Below are 22839 nucleotides of genomic sequence, written 5' to 3' on the forward strand. Positions count from 1 at the left end.
GGGGCTTATTACGATGAAACGAATCGTTCTCCACACAAACTCACAACCCTTTTTTTCTGCTGGGTCAGCTCATCGGTCTAGCTAAACAAAACAACCAGAGTGCCAGGTGTGAAAGAAGGAATGGGAGGGCATAGCCAGGGCTGGCGAAACATCTTTTCTGGCAGTGGTACAACCCTAAATTTGTCTAAAATGAATCTGGAACAGTAATGGAAAATGATTATTTGCCTACTCTGTGCTATTTAAAAGTCCTCAAAATGTAAAGGGATTTTCTTGAATGTATCAAGTCAGCGTTAATCAACATTTAGGCAGAAAAAGTGGACCTAGTACCTTAGAAGTAGGAAAATCTTGTCACACTGAAATATATGGGCATTCTCTTATTGAATTCAGGGGAACTAGGATTTCACCCTTGAAATAAGACCTGGCTTTTTCAGTTTGGACGTGTCACTTCAGTTATTCCGTGTTCTTACCGCTGCTTGGCTGGAGGAATAAGCCTAATACTTCTGAGCTTTTTGTTTTTCTGAAGCCTTGCAGAAAGCCATTTTAAAATTTCCTTTGCACATACATATGAGTACTCATACTTAATATTTACTTTGAGAAGGGCCTAAATTCTAAAAAAATGAATTGCATGAGTATTTGTGGAAAGCAAAACCAGAGCAGATGCAAACATAACTAAAGTGGTTTCATTAAAAAATTTCAATTATTTGTGTGTAACTACTTCATAGCATTCATCCAGTCTGGCTGGTAAAATGAAGCATTTTAGATCTTTAGGAGAAAATAAAAACATTGTTGTAACAGATACTTTCATGGACAAACAAGTTTGAACAGCCCATTCTTTCTCTGTAATCTCTTCTTGACTAGTTACAGATGGAACAAGAGTTGAGGAGAAAGGAGAGTATGTTTTCATACAATCATGGAAATTAGAATTAAAATAAAAATCAAACAAACTCTTTCTGTCCTTTCTTCTGTCAGTTCATGATGACTTTCCAGTGCATATCTTCCATTGGCTTTGTTAAGACTGACAGTTTGTGATGAAACAGAGGAAAAAAGCGATCTTTTGAAAAATGTGAACTTTCCACATGACATGAAGCCAATCACTTCACAAAGCTCTAGCTACTGCCCAGAGGTGCCTTGAGAAGAGTGAAAATATCAGCTGGAGAGACATGGAACAAGTTGAAAAAAAGAAGCAGTTGGATGAAATATCAAAAAGGTGTCTGTACATGTGTAGACCTTTTGACTGTGAAATTTTAATCTAACTTTCTCCTGAAAATCATTAAATGAGTCTGAAGTAGTCATTTGGGTTCTCTCTGCAAATCCTTCTCTGGATATGCCTCTCTCTATCTCTGTAAGTGGAGAAGACAAATAGCTTAAATCAAATGTACAATTCTGAGACGAGATTAATCCCTCTTTTCATGAAGTCATGCCATTTTCCTTTTTCCTTAAGCAGGGCATCATCGTAAAGCAATACTTATACCCTGGACCAACCACAACTAAGACATGCCTCAATCCAAACCTTACAACAGGTCTGGGTCCCGCACTGCCCAAGGGGTTTCAGGATATGCAAAACCCCATCTGTGAGATGGGAAGTTGAAGCAGTTTCTATTCTGGGTCAGTTCCAGTTCAGGTTCAGCTGTTCCTGTTTAGTTCTGGTTAAACCCTATAAAACTTTCAGAAAACAGTTTAGGTTCAATATAAGAAAAAAAATCCTGAATGCTTTGGACAAATTCAGTTCCACTTTCTGTGTTAAGGGAATCTGGAAGGGAACTGATCTCCAGCTGGGACCATAAACACATACTGAAATAAAGAGCTTTACTTCTTTCATTTATCATTCTGTTCATTCAGAACAGAATGGGAGCTACACTTGGCCTTGCATCATTTTACTGGTGCTTGTATTTTGTATAATGTATACTTGCCATCCTGACAGAGATCTAGTCCAGAAAATAACCCTTGACCATTAAGGATGTGAATTGTATGCCTTTTAAATAACAAGAAGAGACTGGAGAAAATCTGAAGTACTTTAAGAGATGACCAAGAGATGTTTTCCAATGGAAGGGATTTTATTGTCCTAATAAGGAAAAGTCATGTTGTACAATAACTGTATAATCTCATCTCCTCAGTAAATCCTATAAAGAATAGACTGACACAGCTTTTCTTACTGGTTATATATTATGCTCATGTGCGTCAGTAGGTAGTAACTTAGTAAGTTGCTACTTTTGTGCAAAAATGGATTGGTATGGATAGCGCAAAAAACATCTTGGAGTGATGTTGTTAGAACTGATTTGCCCTCAGTCAGTCCTTCCTGTAGTGCTCAGATGTAATATTCAATTAAAACAAGCAAAGAGATCCAGAACAAGGTTTTCAGACATTATTAAGAAAACATTTTTGCTTGATCTCTGTGGAAGGCACAAAATCAACATTATCTTGGTTCTTGTTTGAAATTCTTGACCCAATTGTCTCCAGAACTTGTTTTTAGAAGTTCAAGTGGAGAAGTTATGTAGGACAGAAATGTTGAGAGTGGTACACACACATTGCCTAGATGTGGCATTCCTGCGGCCTTTGCCGTGTATGGCCACCTCTGTACACAGGTATGAGCTTCGATCACAGAAAGCCAAGTGAAGTCTGTGCATTCACCACCCGTCATTTGCCTACCTTAACTCCTTCTTCTCCAGGCATATAACCAGATCCATCGTCATTCCCAAGGGATAACCCTTTTCCCCCGCTCAGAGAGGGAGTGCAGAGACAGAGAGAGCTTGAAATCACAGAATCACAGAATCAACCAGGTTGGAAGAGACCTCAGGGATCATCGAGTCCAACCGTTGCCCTTGCACCACCCTGTCAACTAGACCATGGCACTAAGTGCCATGTCCAGTCTTTTCTTAAACACATCCAGAGATGGTGACTCCACCACCTTCCTGGGCAGCCCATTCCAATGTCTAATAACCCTTTCTGTAAAGAAATTCTTCCTAATGTCCAATCTGAACTTCCCCTGGTGAAGCTTGAGGCTGTGCCCTCTTGTCCTATCCGGCCTCAAACAGAATGCTGCAGACTTATTAAAAAGTAAGTCTTTGCAGGTGAAAGGAAATCAATCTGGCTGAAAGCAGACAAATTGGTATATATACTGAGCAACAAGAACTTTCTATTTGAATAGATTTTATTTTATTTTTTATTTTATTTTAAGGAAAAGTCAACTGTATGCCAAAAATAGCATATACCTGTGACGTGAACAAGCCACTGTTCTCATATTGCTGAGAACTCACTGGACTCTGCCTGCTTCGGAGGGCTTTATAATACCAGGTAACACTATAGCCTAACATTTTGCACACCACGTCTTTACAAGAAAAGGGACTTTGAGTTCCTGCTAGTGCATCTGTCTACCAAATAAAAAACATCAGGGGAAAAAAATTGCTTATGTCTTACACTGGTAGAGCTTCAGTAATTTCGGCAAGCTTGTGCCAAGGGAGTAGAGACCAAAATCCTGCACCTAAGCTTTCCAAATCTACATCAGCAAAATTCATTGCACTAGTTGCACAGATCCAACCTTAGCAATTAATATGTTAAAACCTATATTTCACCTGAGGTGCCAGTAAGCTGGAGTAATTGAAGCAGTTTAAACCGCTAAGCAAAGAAATAATTATCAAGTGGATATTGAAATCCATCTGTACAAATTATCATCTAAATTCTATCAATCAAGTGTGTAACTGTGAATAAACTCAGCTGTGAAGCAATACCATAGGACTGTGTCCCCTCATCTTTTCAGGAAAGAAACTCGTTCTTCCAAATTACACATTAACTGAATTCATCATTGAGACATGAGACTGGGCTTGAAACACTGCAAGGTATCCATGTACATGCTTGTAGGCTATATCCCCTTGATTGATTTGTTGGCAGGCAGGTAGTAAATGGAGAGCTTCCCTTCTCCAGACAATATACGATCTCTCTAAATCTCTGTGAACAATGGATCTAAAAATCAATCAATGCCATCTGGAATTAAATTATTTTGATGGGAATTATAGTCCAGCAAAACCTGGGCCTTTAACAACAAGGTCTTCTTCAATGGGCTACTACAGTAGGAGGTGGTAAAAACTTTGCTTCACTGCTCACTTTTATGGTATTTAAATCTTCTCAGATATGAAGGTAAAGACCTTTGGTAGCTATTTATGACCTTTCTAAAACTGGCAGTGCACTTAAATTCATTACTGATTCTGTAATAATTTAGTCCCTACAGAATAATAGCATCAGTATCATTCTCATCTTTTAAAGACTAGCTGGAAGGTAATACTCTGAGACGTATATCAGTTACTCCATTTACAAGATTCATTACATTATCTGGAGGGAAGAGCGTTGGATGAAATGGTGTTTGACAGGCTTTCACTAGCACAGTTAAGCATTGAGAGTAATGTTTTTTCTTCAGTAACAACATAACCTAACCTGAAATAAAGTCCTGATCAAGCAACTAGGGACATATTTTTTGCACCTCTCTTCCAGCTCCCATCACACACAAATTCCAGGCCTTGAAGGGTAGTCGTCACTCAGAATTTGTCTCATGGTCATGGATCAGATGAGATGTTAGGCTGGGACCCATTTGTATAATAGACTCATAGAAACATTTAGGTTGGAAAAGACCCTTAAGATCATCAAGTCTAACCGTTAACCTAACACTGACAAGTCCACCACTAAACCATGTCCCTAAGCACCACATCTACACATCTTTTAAATACCTCCAGGGATGGTGACTCAACCATTTCCCTGGGTAGCATGTTCCAATGCTTGACAACCTTTTTGGTGAAGATGTTTTTCCTAATATCCAATCCAAATATCCCCTGGTGCAACTAGACGCTGTTTCCTCTTGTCTTATCACTAGTTACTTGGGAGAAAAGACCAACACCCACCTCACTACAACCTCCTTTCAGGTAGTTGTAGAGAGCCATAAGGTCTCCCCTCAGCCTCTTTTTCTCCCAACTAAACAACCCCAGTTCCCTCAACTGCTCCTCATAAAGTTTTGTTTCCCTTCTTTGGACATGCTCCAGCACCTCAATGTCTTTCTTGTAGTGAGGGGCCCAAAACTGAACACAATATTTGAGGTGCAGCCCCATCAGTGGGATGATCACTTCCCTAGTCCTGCTGGCCACACTCTTTCTGATACAAGCCAGGATGCTGTTGGCCTTCTGGGCCACTTGGGCACACTGCTGGCTCATATTCACACAACTGTCAATCAACACCCCCAGGTCCTTTTCCACCAGGCAGCTTTCCCAGCCACTCTTCCCCAAGCCTGTAGCGGTGCATGGGGTTATTGTGACCCAAGTGCAGGACCTGACACTTAGCCTTGTTGAACCTTGCACAGTTGACCTCGGCCCATTGATCCAACCTGTCGAGATCCCTCTGCAGAACCTTCCTACCCTCAAGCAGATCAACACTCCAGCCCAACTTGGTGTCGTCTGCAAACTTACTGAGGGTGTACTTGATCCCCTCGTCCAGATCATTGATAAAGATATTAAAGATAATTGGCCCCAACACTGAGCCCCGGGAACACCACTCGTGACCAGACACCAACTGGATTTAATTATATTCACCACAACTCTTTGGGCCCAGCCATCCAGCCAGGTTTTTACCCAGCAAACCGTACTCTCATCCAAGCCATGAGCAGTCAGTTTCTCCAGGAGAATGCTGTGGGAAATGGTGCCAAAGACTTTACTAAAGTCTAGGTAAAAAACATCCGCAACCTTTCTCTCATCCGGTAAGCGGGGCATCTTGTCATAAAAGGAGATCAGGTCAGTCAAGCAGGACCTGCCTTTCATAAACCCATGCTGACTGGGCCTGATTGCCTGGTTGTCCTGTACGTGCTGCTTGATGGCACTCAAGATGATCTGCTCCATAACCTTCCCCGGCACCGAGGTCAGACTGACAGGACTGTAATTCCCCAGATCCTCCTTCTGACCCTTCTTGTAGATGGGCGTCACATTCGCTCATTTCCAGTCACCTGGGACCTCCCCGGTTAGCCAGGACTGCTGATAAATGAAGGAAAGTGGCTTGGTGAGCACTTCTGCCAGTTCCCTCAGTACCCTTGGGTGGATCCTATCCTGCCCAAGTGGCGTAGCATGTCTGTAACCATTTCCTCTTGGATTTTGGGGTCTTCATTCTGCTCTCTGTCCCTGTCCTCCAGCTCAGGGTCAGGGTACCCGGAGAACAACTGGCCTTACTACTAAAGACTGAGTCAAAGAAGGCATTAAGCACCTCAGCCTTTTCCTCATCCTTTGTCACTATGTTTCTCACGCATCCAATAAAGGGTGGAGAGTCTCCTTAGCCCTCCTTTTGTTGCTAATGTATTTAGAGAAACATTTTTATTGTCTTTTACAGCAGTGGCCAGATTAAGTTCTAGCTGGGCTTTGGCCCTTCTAATTTTCTCCCTGCGTAACCTCATGACATCCCTGTAGTCCACCTGAGTTGCTTGTCCTTTCTTCCCAAGGTCATAAACTCTCTTTTTTAACCTGAGTTTCAGCCAAAGCTCTCTGTTCAGCCAGGCTGGTCTTCTTCCCCACTGGTTCTTCTTCCGGTTCATGGGGACAGCCTGCTCCTGTGCCTTTAAGGTTTCCTTCTTGAAGAGTGCCCAGCTTTCCTGGACTCCTTTGTCCTTCAGGACTACCTCCCAGGGGACTGTCAACCAGGCTCCTAAACAGGCCAAAGACTGCACTCCAGAAGTCCAAAGTGGCAGTTCTTCTGACCCCTTTCCTTACTTCTCCAAGAATTGAAAACTCTATCATTTTGTGATTGCTGTGCCCAAGACGGCCTCCAACCATCACATCACCCACAAGTCCTTCCCTGTTTGCAAACAAGAGGTCCAGCAGAGTGCCTTCCCTAGTTGCCTCACACACCAGCTGCGTCAGGAAGTTATGTATCTTCCACACACTCCAGGAACCTCCTAGACTCTTTCTTCTCTGCTGTATTCTATTTCCAGCAGACAGCTGGTAAATTGAAGTCCCCCATGAGAACAAGGGCTAACAATTATGAGACTTCTCCCAGCTGATTATAGCATATTTTGTCTGTCTCTTCATCCTGGTTGGGTGGTTTATAACAGACTGCCAGCATGATATCTGCCTTATTGGCCTTCCTCCTAATTCTTACCCATAAAGTCTCAACCCTATTATCACCATCCTTAAACTCTAGACAAACAAAACACTCCCTAACATACAGGGCTACCTGACCATCTCTCCTACCTTGCCTATCCCTTCGGAAGAGTTTATAGCCATCCATTGCAGCACTCCAGTTGTGCAAGTCATTCCACCATATTTCCATGATGGCAACTGTATCATAGTTTTTCTGCTACACAAGGGCTTCCAGCTTCTACTATTTGTTGTCTATGCTGTGTGCATTGGTGTAGATGCCCATCTCTAGTGAGCCTGGTTTTATCCCTTTCGCTCTTCAAATTTAGTGTAAAGCTCTTTCAATGAGCCCTGCTAACTCCTGTGAAAAGATCCTTTCACCCTTTGAGACAGGTGTACCCCATTTGTCACCAGCAGGCCTGGTGTCGGGTAGACCGACCAATGATCAAAAACCCCAAAATTCTGCCAGTGACACCAGTCTCAGAGCCAGGTATCGATCTGCTGGCTCTTTCTGTTTCTTCCCTCATCATTCCCTGTGACTGGAGGGATAAAGGAGAACACTACCTGTGCTCCTGATCCCTTAACCAGTCATCCCAAGGCCCTGAAGTCTCTCTTGATTGCCCTTGGACTTCTTGTTGCAACTTCATCGCTGCCAACCTGAAAAATCAGTAACGGATAATAATCTGAGGGCCTTATCAGGGTAAGAAGTTTTCCCTTCACGTCTTTAACCTGGGCCCCAGGCAAGCAGCAGACTTCCCTAAGAACTGGGTCCAGTTGGCAAATTGGACCTTCTGTTCCCCTCAGGAAAGAGTCTGCTATGTCAATGACCCATCTTTTTTTCTTTATGGAAGTGGTTTTGAGGCAGGGCATAGGCCAGCTTAACCTTGGCAACACCTCCAAGATAGATGAACTATTGTCCTCATTATTGTTTGGTTCCACTTTCAGAGCCTTGTATCCATTATGCAAGGGAACCTGGGAAGGTGGGGTAGTCACAGTGGAGACACGACTGCTGGGCCAGGCAGGAACTTGTTGGCATTCCCCTCTATCCTTTAAGTCGCTGTGTTCATCCAGGTGGAGAGAGGATAGGGAATCCTCCGTATCACGTGTCCTGTCTGCCTGTTGGGCCTGTCCCAAGGTAGGTATCACCGTAAGACGAAAAATATCTGAACATCAATAGTCTAACAGTGGGCTTAACTATTGCCTGTGAGCCTTAAGATTTAAACCCAGGCTATGGCATGCCAATTTCTTACACCAAGACACTTCTTCACTTCTTGCCAAATACCTCTTTAAAGCAAAAGTGAAACAGATCCACCTTTTTTCAGAAAAACATGGGCAAATGGATGGCATTCACACAGTGTCTTCAGGCATCCACGGTGCTTAAAAAATAAGCAACTGCTTTAAGTAGGAAGATCCAGATGTCCAGACAGTAAATGCCATTGTTTCCAAAATAGATATTTTTTTTTAAATGTCAATTTTCCTTAATTTTTGGAATTTTTTTTTTAAAATGAACTGTCCTATGAGCTGCTTTTAACAGAATCTGGCAGAAACAGGCAATTCATATAAATGTACAATCTGGACTTTTGTAGATGATGCAACAATTTTGTGTGAGACCAAGACTTCACTTGAGACCCAAAGGAAAACACTCTGTCTGTTAACACCTAAGCTAAAAAAAATTAGGCTTGTACCTGGGCAATTTATAGAAGGGAGGAGTTCTACAGAGAGATCTGAAAGGAGATATTACAGTTTCCCCTGGGAAAGAAGCTCTGAGCTCAGAGGACAGAGTGTCAAAAGACATGTAAATAAAGATTAAAAGGCAAAAGTGAAAAGAAAGGAGAACCAAAGCTCAGGAGTAGGTGCAGGATGGAGCTATACAAAGTGAGCAAGGTCAGCTTGCCAAGATGGGGACAAGAGACATAGAATATGGTAGGGATAGTGACCCTTCCTACTCTACAAAACACAGCCAAGATCTGCACGTTTGACAACCACAAGACATTTACGGCAGACCTCAGAGAGCTGAGAGGTGTGAATGCTCTGGGAGAGGTTTACAGCAGGAGATGGCGGTGGCACACTGTGGGCTTCACTGCCTTCTTCCACATCTGGGGATCAGGATTATCCACCTGCACAGATGTACTGCAGGCTATGGCCCTTTATTTTGGCCTGGTATGAACTACTCACAAGCTGCTTTTGACCCAGAAGTCACACTATACCTTTGAGTCTGTGCCCATGAATTTTACAACCATGATTGAACGAACCACCACTACTGACCTCTTCTGACTAACTTCTAGCACAGTCTAGCTGTGGTGTCCCTAGAGACAGTAACAATGTCTCAAAACTACTTCAAGCATTGTGCTAGCACAAGGAAGGGGGAAAAAAGGCACCAAATGTCTGGGACTATTTGGCACATTACATACACACACACACACACACACACACATGTACATAGTGGATTTCATAGAATCCTAGGACGGTTTGGGTTGGAAGAGACCTTAAGATCATCTAGTCCAACCCCCCTGCCAAGGGCAGGGACCTCTTCCACTAGACCAGGTTGTTCAAAGCCCCATTCAACCTGTCCTTGAACATTTCCAAAGATGAGACATCCACAGCTTCTGCAGGCAACTGGTTCCATTGTCTCACCACCCTCATCATAAAAAAAATTCTTACTTATATCCAACCTAAACCTACCCTCTTTCAGTTTAAAACCATTGCCCCTCATCCTGTCACTACAGGCCTTGGTAAAAAGTCTTTCTCAGTCTTTCTTATAAGCCCCCTTTATATATTGAAAGGCTGCAATAAGGTCTTCTTGGCTGTTTCTCTTCAGACTGAACAACCTCGACTCTCTCAGCCTTTCTTCATAGCAGATGCGTTCCAGCCCTCTGACCATTTTTGTGGCCCTCCTCTGGATCTGCTCCAACAGGTCCATGTCTTTCCTATGCTGAGGAGTCCAGAGCTGGACGCAGTACTCCAGGTAGGGTCTTATGAGAGCAGAGTAGAGAGGGAGAATCTAATCCCTCAACCTGCTGTCCATACTTCTTGTTACTATTGGCTTTCTGGGCTGCAAGTGCACATTGCCTGCTCATGTCCAATTTTTCATTCACAGGTATCCCCAAATCCTTCTCTGCAGGACAGCTCTGAATCCATTCCTTCCCCAGTCTGCACTGATATTGCGGATTGCCCTCACTCAGGCGCAGGACCTTCCACTTGGCCTGGTTGAACTTCATGAAGTTCACATGGGCCCACTCCTCAAGCCTGTCAAAGTCCCTCTGGATGTCACCCCTTCTCTCAGGTGTGTCAACTGCACCACTCAGCTTGATGTCATCTGCAAACTTGCTGAGGGTGCACTCAGTCCCGCTATCTATGTTATTGACGAAGATATTAAATAATATTGGACCCAGTGTGTACCCTTGGACACTGAGCCACTGAGTGTAACTCTTCGGAAGTGGCCATCCAGGCAATTCCTTATCCATCTAACAGTCCATCCATCAAACCCACATCTCTTCAATTTAGAGATAAGAATGTTGTGGGGACCGTATCAAAGGCCTGACAGAAGTCCACATAGATGACATCTGTAGCTCTTCCCTTGTCTGCTGATGCAGTCACTACATCTTAGAAGGCCACTAGATTAGTCAGGCATGATTTGCCCTTTGTGAAGCCAGACTGGCTTTCTATAATCACCTCCCCATCTTCTGTATGTTTCGAAATATCTTCCTGGAGGATCCGCTCCATGATATTGAAAAAAAATAGTGCCAGGGATGAGCCTTGCCCTGGGAAAACCACCTGCCTGATCAAGGTGTCTCCCCTACCAGGTAAATATTTGCTTGCTGAAATTTAACCCTATTCCCTCTCATAGGAGACTATAGCATGGTTTTGAATCTTCTGTGTCAGTGGTTTAAAGGTAACTGTTGGAATCAGATTGTAATTATGTTTTGCCATTTCAGATTATTGTGTCACTAAATAATTATCAGCCCGGACAAATTATACTGAGTAAATGCTTTGTGTTATTTGGACTTCAGAAGAGTGACAGTAGAGAAGAAGCTGGGAAAGCAAGAGCATTTCAAACATTGATATTTGTGTAATAACTCAGGGATTTGCTTTCTTCCTGAAAATTGGGGAAGTATGGACACATTTTCCCTTTTGAAAGACTCCGTTATTTTCCCTTTGTGCTAAAAAGCTCCAAAGATTCAAAAGCAGGAGAGGTTCTAAGGGAACATCACCAGATGTTTACATGAGAGACCAGAAATTATAGAGCAAGATTGAATGCTGTTTTCATTTCAAAAGCGTGGTGCACTTAACTGTATCTCTCAATCTTTTGAAGAGAATTGGGTCAAGAAGAGAATTTATTTCTCAAGGACCTGCTTAGGAAAACGTTTTACTCAATAACAACAACAACATAGACACTACGTTTATTTTAACAGACAGTGTATGTTGCAATGCTGAACTTCTCAACACCTTGATGATAAGGTGTCCAAAAGACACAACACTCCAGGAGGCAGAACAGTGGTAAATGCTAATCAGCATTCGCATGATCTGCTTGACCCTCCAGACAGTTATGGGGCTGAGAGGCATGAAAGCTAAGAGTCGGATAAGGCAGAAGAAGAAAATAACACATGAAGAAGACCAGGGAAACCTGAGATAGGCGTGAGAGAGCACACAGTGGTGTATCACACCCAGGGTCACAGCTCAGTGACTGTCCCCGTGTTGATATGACAGAGGCCCCTCGCATCCGTTTGTTGCCTTGTCCTCTTTTCCCTTTATGAACTGAAAACCAGAACCTGTCACAAACTAAACCAAGCAACACTGCAAAAAACCTTGTTCCTGGGTAGAAAAACTGTCTCTTGTACTGTGAGGGTTGTGTCTCCATCCTTTCATTTCAACCTAGAGCCATGTGTAATCCGAGTGGATTTAGTTTTCACGGGAGGAGGGCTTTTCATTTTAATGGACTCATTTTAACATGCTTCTGTGTTAAAAAAAGTAAACCTGAAAGCAAACAAGCAGAGTTACAAGTAAAATTAAGTAGGTATAATCACTTCAGTTTTTACCAATGCAAATCACTGGTTCTGCTGGTTAAAACAGCTCCAGCTAATTTGAAAGCAAGAGCTAATGTTCAGCATGGCACAAATGCACAAAAATGTGTGAAATCTGCAGGCATCTGATGAAATTAACACAAGCTTCCACAAAACACTGAAAATGACCTTACCAGGAATGTTGTAAGAAGCCTGGGAATGGAGTTTGGGGCAGGACCCGGGTCAGGCCAGGACTTGCTGGGGAGCAGTTGGAGCTGAGCCTGCGGGCAACTCGCCCCTGCATTGCATCATACCTGGGGATGCAGCCCCCTGGCCACTGTGCCCCCACGCTGGGGAGGTGGTCAACCCCACCACCGCCTCTTCCAGCCCATCCGAAGGCGGTGCAGGACATGTCAGAAAAATCACAAAGCAAGATACTGCCAATTTCAACCGTAATTCTTTTTCTCATTTAGTGTATATTGATGTCCTATCTAAATAATTTCCCAGACAAAATAAATTTAAAAACAAAAGGACAGCACTGCAGTGCTCTGCTCTCATTTCATTGATTTGTCTTCAGACTACTTCTCCTCCCTATTGCTATGGAGCCAGGCTGGGGTTTCTCTTTGGTTAAGTCCCAAGCTGGCTTGATGGGCTCTAACCTCAGTCATTAATATCAATTACCATAAAGACAGCTGCCTTGTTCTCCTCATCAGAATTTCAGCATGGAGGGTAATAGACAGCTTTGGGCTGGCCTCCTGCCAAGAGGACTCCATTGTTTTCATCTGTGATACATGAGGAAGAAAATAATGGGGTTAAATGAATTTGATTAGACCGAGCTCACCCTGGTGTAGCATTAAGGCTCTAATTTTGCTCTTCTGCAGTGCGATTTTTACATCCCTGCAAATCAGCACAGGTTTAGCCATTGATTTAAGGCTTATTTAGAAAGTTTGTGACTCCTTTTAAGCTTTATAACCTCCACCACCTAGACTATCAGTGCTGGGCGTGTTGAGTTTGTTTATATTATATTTATTCTATTTTTATTTACAAATACCAAATAAGTTTTGAAACAAAAAGATGGAGATCTATTATTTCCAGACAGTGACATTTTTGCAGCTAGGCAAAGCGGTGAGTATTTAATATGGAAATTCTTCCTCCTGACACACAGTGCTTGCTTTTTTTTTCTTCTCATCCACTGTGTAGCATCTTCTGTCAGTTCTGTACTTGTATCAGCCACAGAAGCCCCACACGCCAGCACAGCAAAAGCCTACAAAAGAATCAAATAAAGAACAGTGGAGAATGTCTTTCTTCCACAGTTCGTCACATACAAGAGAGCCACAGTGTGCACCGAAGAAGAGAATTTTACTGAGAGAAAATGAGAAAAAATGTGACAGCTTGATATATGTACTGTTAAAGTTAATGGGAAAAATCCAAATGGCTTAATCAGTGTTGTGTGGGGCTCCAGTCTTTTGTTACAGAGATTTTAGGTGCTAAGAGCTGTGTCCTGTGTATTTCAGTTGGCATAACTCCATCTGGAGCTCCACCAGTCTACTCTTTTGAATGTTTAGCCCATGTGAGGGGCTAGCTTTATTTCAACATTGAATGAACTGATTAAGGAAGACAATCACTATATATAATGCTCAGAAGTTGAATCTGGTTCTGTTGCAGATGTAGAAGCTCCATAACAGCATTGTAAAAAGAGATATTCATGTTTAAATGTGCTGGCAAAAAAAAAGAGGGGAATCTGGCATAGCAAATAAAAACTATTTTGAGCATTTACAGAACCCCAATGAGGCCAGCCTAGAGAAGTTTAGAATTTCAGGTGTAAAGATTGCTATTTTTTCAATTTACATAGTTACTATAACAAAATGTATGTAATTCTGCAGTGACAGACTTCTTTGACATAATGAAATTGCTATTATATATTAATGCTAGAAATCTATCAGGGTGAAATTTTATGTAACAAGGAATTTTTATGCCATTAGATTTGAAGAAGGCTGTATGGACTATCTTACCAGAAAGACCAACACCAAAGATGCGGAGATACAACTGTGATGAGGTCTGTGTCAATACACTGCTAAATTAAGTAACAAATCTGGTCATTAGACCAGGAAAACGACTGGGAAGACCTGCTCTATGGAGAATGACCCCCATAGGACCTCATTCAAGTGGGCAACCATATGAAGCCAGGCTGGTCTACTTGAAGATGCAGCTCCAGGTTTGGTTGCCTTTTCTTTTTTTTTTTAAAGAAGCAAAGATGTGCAAGGGAAAATATATAGTAATACAGTAAATCAGCAATATTTACAGACATGCTTGCCCTATTATCTCAAACAAGGCACTACTCATGGCAGTAAAGGGAAGCATATATACAATCTTTGTTAGGTTTCAGCTCTCAGCTATGCACTTCTTGTGTCAAGGACTAGTTTTCATGATGTGTGTAGAGTCAGCCTGCCACAATTATCTTCATCAAATCCTTATCAAAAGTTTTAGGGCAAGCAGAAATAAGCGAGCATACTTTTCTACCTGTTAGGACTCGTAAGACTGTGTATTCACAGCAACCCTTAACTAGTTCAACTTCTGAGCACATTTCACAGGCTGTACAAAGTAAAAAAAAAAGGGAGAGCACTTTTCCCTACCACTGAGAAATAACCAGAAATGGAGAGGTCTGACATGAATCTAAAGTTTCCTGACATCTTCCTTCCTGCTATCCAGACTGTCAGTGGAATAACAAATAGTTTTGGTACGTTAAACTAGGGTAGTAGGTTTTTTATATCTTTCAGCGGGTGCTGTGAATGGATTTGTAACCACCTCGACTAGCTGAAGGACATTTAAGAGCAGATGTTTAAGCATAAATTTCTCTGCCATGTAAGACCTCACCCAGCTGTAAAACCTATTCATGCTGAAAAAACCACTTTGACGTATCCGAGGATCTTCTGGAATTATGGTTACTATAAATTGAGAGTAGTAAAGATTGTTGGCTAGGTTTGAATAAGAGGAACGGCACTTGGCCTTCCTATACAAAATGGAATTTGTAATAAGAGACGTTCTGCCATATTCATTTTGTCCTGTAAATGTAGAGGCACATGTATAAAAACAACTGACAGTTTAAAAATAGTGGAGCTGAAGGACGCAAGGCAGAGAGAAGATTTGCGGCTACCCCTATAGCTTCCTGCTCATGTAGCATGAAGGAAGACAAAATGTCAAAACAGAACCAAGAAAAGAAAAAGTCAAGAGGAGGGCCCTCCTTTCTGTCTCTGGAGTGGATTTACCCTCCCAGCAGCAGGGACTGGCTCTGGGCTCTGTGTGTTTTGTGGAGAAGCTTGAGGTAAAAAAACCCGTGGAGCTGCAAACATGGCAAAGCCTCCTGGAAAGTAAACACCACACAGATAAAAACAGGCCCATTGAGTCTTTCCAGAGGAATAAAAAGATCAGTTATCTGAAGGAAAGCAAGTTCTGACTCAATTTATTTCTGTTTTTGGAAACAAAGTGAGGGTTTCTCACTAAGCAGCTCAGCAAGCTGCAAAACATCAGCAACTTCAAAGAATCAGGGGGCTGCTACTGGTTTGCTCTGTCCAACAAGAGTGCTTGGTCTGCGCCAAAGAATGGGACTGTTTGGGGAACAGCCCACCAACACCCTCAAACCTGCTGCTTTCCTAACTGCCTCCCAATCTCTCCTGGGCTGTTTGCAGCCACAGCAGCAGAAAGAGAGGGCTGCCAGGGAGCTGCCTGTGCCTTCTGGATTAGTCAGCCTGTCTGAGCAAATGACAGCCACGTTAGCCCTTATAGCCCCCGCGGAGACGTGCTGACCACTGACAGCTGCCTGTGGCACCAAGCTGCTCTTTGCCAGCTCTTTGCTCTTTGCTGTGTGTTGGAAGGTCATTGCTGGGGACTCCCTCATGTCCCTGGTGCAATGCAGACATTGAATTACAGATAAGGTTGCCCCGGTTCCCCTGCTGATGCCAGGGAATGGAGTGGAAGCACGCAGGTCCTAGTACCTAATCCCATGCAGGTTTCCATGTGGCAAGAGGTTACAGCAATGGATCCCTAATGGCAGGTGTGGTAAAAGCCTGGGAAAGTTGGGAAATGCAGCTCCAAGGAAGGGTGAGAGTGCTGGGCAGTTGCCTGTCTCACTGGCAGAGGTGAGAGGGAGCTGAGGGGAAGGACACCTGGTGCTCCAGAGCTGGCTGCCCTCTGCTGTCACCTTACAGAAGGCTGGGGGATGCTCCAAGTGGGGTTCCCATATGGCCTCCAGCCATGCATTGCAGGGGCACGTAGAGCTCTCAGCCTGGCTATTATACATCCTGCAACATGTTCATTTAACGGCTCAGCCTGTTTGCCATGGTTTGCTATAAAAATGATTTTGCTCTTCCATCTTAGCTTGGAGTTCCTTCTTATTGCAGACAGAAGTCTTCAGCCTGACCTTGCAGGTGCTGTGCAGCGATGGTGGGTGTTTTGAGTCCTGGTAATGTTAGTGAATCTTTCCGGGTGGAATGCATGGGCCCTGGGGGGGGGGGTTCACGACAGGAGGAACTAGTGGGGGCTGCTCAGCAAACAGCTTTACACCCTGCTTTACAGCCGCATCCTCCATGCTCCACTGCCCTGGTGCTGGAGAGCTGTAAGCAGGCTCTGGCACACATGAGCACCTTACCTGTCTGCTGATGGTGCTGTGCTGGGAAGCTTTTTAGGAGAAACAACATGCAGTCCTGCCTTGGGTTTTTGGAAGCTGTTCAACGTTATTTCCACATTGCCAGGAAAACACATGGCCCAAACTTACGAGCTTAATAATCACTTTAGCCCTCAACAGTAACTGATAGTGGCTTATCTTCTCAGGCTTGTCTACATTGCCTACTAAATGATAATCCTAATTACAGCCCTAATTATGTTTCTGCCCAGAATATTTGTAGATAACCTTAACTCTTGATCTGTGTAGTCTAGTTTTCCAGGTGGCAACAGATTTTAAAACAGGTTTTTAAACAAGATATTACTATTACGTTTCTAATAATAGGAGAGTGTGATCTCAGCATTGCCTGTTATTTACTGCCACATGGTATGATCAGTTGACACCGGTGGTTGTGAACACAAGCTCTTAAATACAAGTTCACTTTTTAGTTATTATCTGTCTGTGTTGCCTGATTTAACTCTTTGCATAGTGAATTGGATCTGTTTTTTTTTTTTTGCTCTGTTGAAATGTCAGTATTTCAGATATTTCAGATTAGGAGCAGGCATCTTGTGTGCCAGGCATTGCTTTGAAACTTGCTTCTTAAGTAACCACTCGCCGTTCCTGGGGAACACATACCTTTTCCATCCCAGCTCTTTTATCTCTTACAGGAGTATCTGAGGCAGAGCCGTGCTGTCATGGGTTCAGCCCTCGCTCTCCAGAGGTTCCCTGGAGCACAGTATTTGTGTCCGAGGTCACAACGAGAGTTGTAAAAATGATTTGAGGTCTGGAGAAAATGCCTTACAGGGAAAGCCTTGAAGAGCTAGGTCTGCTTAGCCAAACCAAGGCTTAAATGTGACCTGGATTTTGGAGAATTACCGTAATAGGTGCTGTTGTCTCTTGGGAAGGCAAAGCATCATTATGAAAAGGACTTTCAGTCTGGTTGAGAACTCAGGCCAATGTCCACATACAGAAGTCAGAAGCCTTCAGATCATAAAGGCCAAGATTTCAAAAGAGAAATATGGTTAATCAGTGGAAAGAATTGATGGCGTTGCCGTCTCTGGATATCATTCTGAAAAATAAGTTTTCAGCCAGACCCAAGTATTGAACCCAAGTAAGGGTGACGGGGTGCATCACTACAGGCTATTTCACAAAAGGTCTCAGGTTTCTCCTGGTTTTAGACTCTCAGAATCTATTAACTAGGTGAATCATGCTCATACGGTACTGTCTAGAACTGAACAAAATCCATTTCCATCAGTACTAGAGGGAATGTGTCCTTGAAGCTGGTACACTCTTTCTCCATATGATCAAGAGCAACAGGATAGTACTTATTGATGCTATTTTTATTTCTTTAAAAGGCACAGCATAAATTACTGTACCACTCTTTTTTTTTTTTCCTTTTTCTACCACAAAACACCACAATGTTATATGAAACTGATGAGCTCAGACTGGCTCCTGAAAAGGGCAATAATGAATTTAATTTCTGCTACTTTTCTGGCCCTAAGCACTCCTCTGAGCCCTCCTGTTACCCCATGCTGTGTTAACAAACTGCTTCAAGGTCTGTTCCAGACACATCGTGCTGCTGGGATCAGGATGAATCTCCTTTAAGGGTGGCATGTGCAGAGCTGCACTGGGCACCACCTTGCTCAGTCCTCCACAGAGGCAGGTTTTGAATAAATGTTGTCTCAAATTATTGGCAATGAAGTCACCTACACACATATCCCTTGAAAATGGAAAAATATTTCTGTATTTGCTCTACTTCAGCTTCAATTAGTAAAGCACATTACATTACACTTTCAAACAGAAGGGAATTACATTCCACATGAAGTTTGTTATCTGGCCCCACCCTTATGTTCAGCTCATTAAACAGCCCTCCCAGAAGAAAACTTCGGGAACCCTGATCTGAAGTCTTTTAGCATGAACCACTTGAGCACCAGTCCAGATGCTGAAGGAAGTTCTTTCAGCTACCTCTGCTGTGTCTGTGCCTCAGAGGACCTGTAGTCTTTCAAACTTGTCCCAACACTAGTCACTCAGACAGGTTAATGCAGACTCTCTTATTTACTTGTGCCTGATTCCCCTCAACCTACTGACTTACTGTGGGTTATTTTGGGTTCAGGAAGCAGGATTTGTCAAGGCATTTGAAATTTTCCTGACACATACTGAGGGCTCACTTCATCATCATTTATCATCATCATCTGTAAGCTATTACTAGGACACACTAGTCCTTAAAACCTTGGAAAACTTTGTGGCTTTAGTAAGTTTTCTGTGTGCAGAAACTGTTTAGCAGATCAAATAAAAGATTTGCACATCTGAGCAACAAGGGTGCCACAAGCTCCAGCTTTAAGGCCTCAGCTTCAAAGCGTAATCTATAACCCGGTGTGAGATGCATAGACCCTACACAGTGCTTGGGAGAGTTGATCAAAGCTGGAAAGGGAACCAAAATAGTGAAATACTAAGCAGAGGGCTGCAGTCTACAACTACCTGAAGGGAGGTTGCAGTGAAGTGGGAGTTGGCCTCTTCTCCCAGGCAACTAGCGATAGGACAAGAGGACACAGCCCCAACCTTCGCCAGGGGAGGTTCAGGTTGGACATTAGGAAGAATTTCTTTACAGAAAGGGTTATTAGACGTTGGAATGGGCTACCCAGGGAGCTGGTGGAGTCACCATCTCTGGCTGTGTTTAAGAAAAGACTGAACATGGCACTTAGTGCCATGGTCTAGTTGACATGGTGGTGTCAGGGCAATGGTTGGACTCGATGATCCCAGAGGTCTCTTCCAACCTGGTTGATTCTGTGATTGATTCTGTGATTAAAGTTGATAAACACTAGCCCAGGGATAGAGGATGATGAAAGGCCAGTGGCAAGTATTCCTCTCTGAATTATTTTTCTTTGACCAGAACAGGGGAATGATCTTGGACCCAGGGCTCTTTTCTCTGAAGTGAGTGCCAGACCCACTGCCTCTTCCTATGTTTTCTCTCTTCATTTTCATATTTGTTTGACATTTTGCATTGCTCCTGGAGGAGTGGAGGGGAGTGCACCTCCATGAATGGACGTGGGTGATCCTCTGCTCAGGAGGGGCAGGATGAGCTATGTCAGTGCAGGACAGCACTGGGTTCTGCTCCCTGGCTGCCTGCAGACATGCACTGACCAACAGCTTCCTCAGAACCAAGCTGCATGTCCAAATTGCGTGGGAATGAGGGGTACCAGGCACATACTATAGCAGCTGAGGGACAGGCAAGCTCCAAAACTACTTGCAGGACAGTGATAACAGTGGTGCCCAGCAGTTCCAGGCTCCGTTGTAGGAATGAAACCAAATTCTCCTTTGCTGGGCCACTTCCACCTGTAGCTAAAGATCTGGATTTCACATCAGCCTCTGCATTGCCTCAGCCTAGCTGTTGATCAAGGAACAATACCTCAGCGATAATAGCTGCCCTTAAACCCCTCAAGACCTCCTTCAGTCTGTGGCCTGGAAGCCGCTTGTTGGCCTTTTTTTCTCTCACTAAAAAAAAAAACACAGTGAAAACCTACTGCCAGTAGTGAGATAAGCAACACCAACATGACACCACCTGAAGACTCAGAGGTCTCTGCCATTGACAATCCTATTGCACTGAACCTGCTAACATGAAATAACTGTGCTCTGAGAGCACTTATTAGATGAGGTCCTCAAGGAGCCTAGCTAAGACAATTCCTGTTTTCTGCCCCTTGTCCTGTGCTTAGACACAAAGTGCTCCAGATGTGGTCTTACAAATGCCAGACAGAGGGGAATAGTCACTTTCCTGGACCTATCTGGCTACAGTCTTTCTAAGGCAGCTCAGGAGGTGGTTGACCTTCTTCGCAGCAAGGGCTTGTTGCCCTTGCTGCCCACCAGATACTTTTATGCAAAGCTGTTTTGCAGACAAGCAGCTCTCAGACTGTCCTGCTTCTATCCTAGACGCAAGACTTCCTCTTATTGAACTTTATGAGGTTCCTGTTGGCTTGTTTCTCCAACCTGCCCAGGTTTCTCTGAATGGTGGCCCTGCCCTCGACTGTATTGACCGCTCCCACCAGTTCGGTGTCATCCACAAACTTGCTGAGAGCACTCTCTGTCCCATCATCCAGATTGTTAATGAAGACATGAAGAAACAGTACTGGTCCCAGTACTGATCCTTTAGGGACCCCAGTAGTTACTGAGTGAGAGCTGGCCTTTGTACCACTGATCACAACATCTCAAAACTGAGCAGCTCCTGCAGAAGTGAAAATTTTCGTGCCTGGAAAGTTTTATTGCCCAGAACTGAGGCAGGTGTGGCACCTCAGGGGGTGCGGAAGGTGCAGAGCTGAGACAACCTCCTCTCAAATCTCACGCTACTCTCCCAGGCCATTTATCTATTTTTTTTGTGAAGCTAGAAGGTACAAGTTCTTAGCTGGTATCAATCAGAATATCTCACTGGGGTGATGTTGAAGAAGTGCAGATAACCCTGGATCTTCCACTCCTTCCAGCAGAGGGTTTATCCCGGTAAATTCCATTACCTTAGATTGATCTGAGCAGATTAAGCCCCAGTGGGGTCCATTTTTAAAAATCTATACTGTCTTTTTTAGGGAAGAAAAAAATAAGCATGCGGTTTTAAAGATGACTTTCCCTGCAGAGTCGCATTCTCCATTTGGCTGCCTTTCATTTTGTTTCCAATGTTCGGTATCTGCATTAACACATTAGGTGCAGGTCTGACAGACAGCTGCTATTCTTGGTCCTGTCGACACATTTCACTGTAGTAAAATGACAGTCACAGCTGTGACTCATTACAAGAAAGTGGCCTAAATATAAAATAAAGACTGGGTCAAAAAAGCCACAAGCGTTAAAAAGAGGCTAAGATTAATAATAGCATGACTGGGAACAGGCCTAGGCTTGGTGAGGCAGATGAGAGAGGCTGTTGTTTCTTTCCCCATCTTCCAAATATGTATAGAGTGATACTTTCCGAGAAAAGGTTTCCCTTCAAGGAGCAAGTCCGTAAACCCTCGCCAAGTGCCTTTGAACACCTGTGGACTTGGTTCCTGGATGTGCCCGTGCACAGCACAGAAACAGACTGAATTATGGCAGAAAGATAACAAAGTGACTATGTGCACAAACAATTTTGATCTCTTTTTATGGGAAGTTAGTCACGCTTTACAGTAGGGTGTATTCATTAATAGGTTAAGAAATGATTCTTACACCTTTTAATAAATGACTAATTTTGTAGAGTCCAAATGTTTCTGAATCACTTATCAGAAGAACTTGCAACCAGCTGTAACACTTTCTCTCTGTTTCAGTAAAACTGTTTCAAAAAGTCATACTGTTCATGTCTGCAACATTGTTTATAAACTGTATTATAGTCATGTCTAAAATAGAGGCCAAAAAATATTTACTACCTAGTGGCAACAAGTGGTTTAATGTGTAGGCCTCAGCATCATGGGTCCTTGATTTCTATACCCATCCCTGCTAATGTCTCACCGAAAAGTACTGTCTGAGGAGTCATTTCATTTTCTCTACCCCTATGCCCCCAGATCAACAATCTGAGGTCTGTGCATAACCCCTTGAAGAAATAAAGCTTAAAATTTGGGACTGTGGGCAAAATTCCTGTTCTTTCTCATGGCACTGCAGTGCTATTTTGTATGGCGGACCTACTAGTCTTACATTCTTCAGCTATAGCTCAAAAACTGAATAGAAAAGTGCTTCTCCCTTCGCCATATGCCACAGAGATTTTGGATACCATGAACAGGTTGCTGTGACTATGGCACTGGAGGAACCTGGACGTAGGCATGTAGAGGAGCTGCTCTTCAGCTCTGCTGCTTCTGCCTACACATTAGACCTTTGGACTATCTGTAGATTCTCCACAGTGCCTTTTGCCAGCATCAGAGCTGCATATACAGTGGAGGAGGAGAAACAAGGGTGAGGGGTTTCAAGGTAGAGCTGAAGAGAAGCATTGTAGGAAACAGAGCTTGGAGAAGTGATCTAGGCCATCCAGCCTGGTCCCCGCCATTAGCACCAACACCACACCAGAGCAGCAGTTCCTGTCTTTCCCAGCAAACGTTGATCTAAGCCATTCCCCAAAACCTTCCAATTGAAATGTGCAACAGTTCAGGTG

Source organism: Nyctibius grandis, chromosome 2 (assembly GCF_013368605.1).
Source record: "Nyctibius grandis isolate bNycGra1 chromosome 2, bNycGra1.pri, whole genome shotgun sequence".
Taxonomy (NCBI): domain Eukaryota; kingdom Metazoa; phylum Chordata; class Aves; order Nyctibiiformes; family Nyctibiidae; genus Nyctibius; species Nyctibius grandis.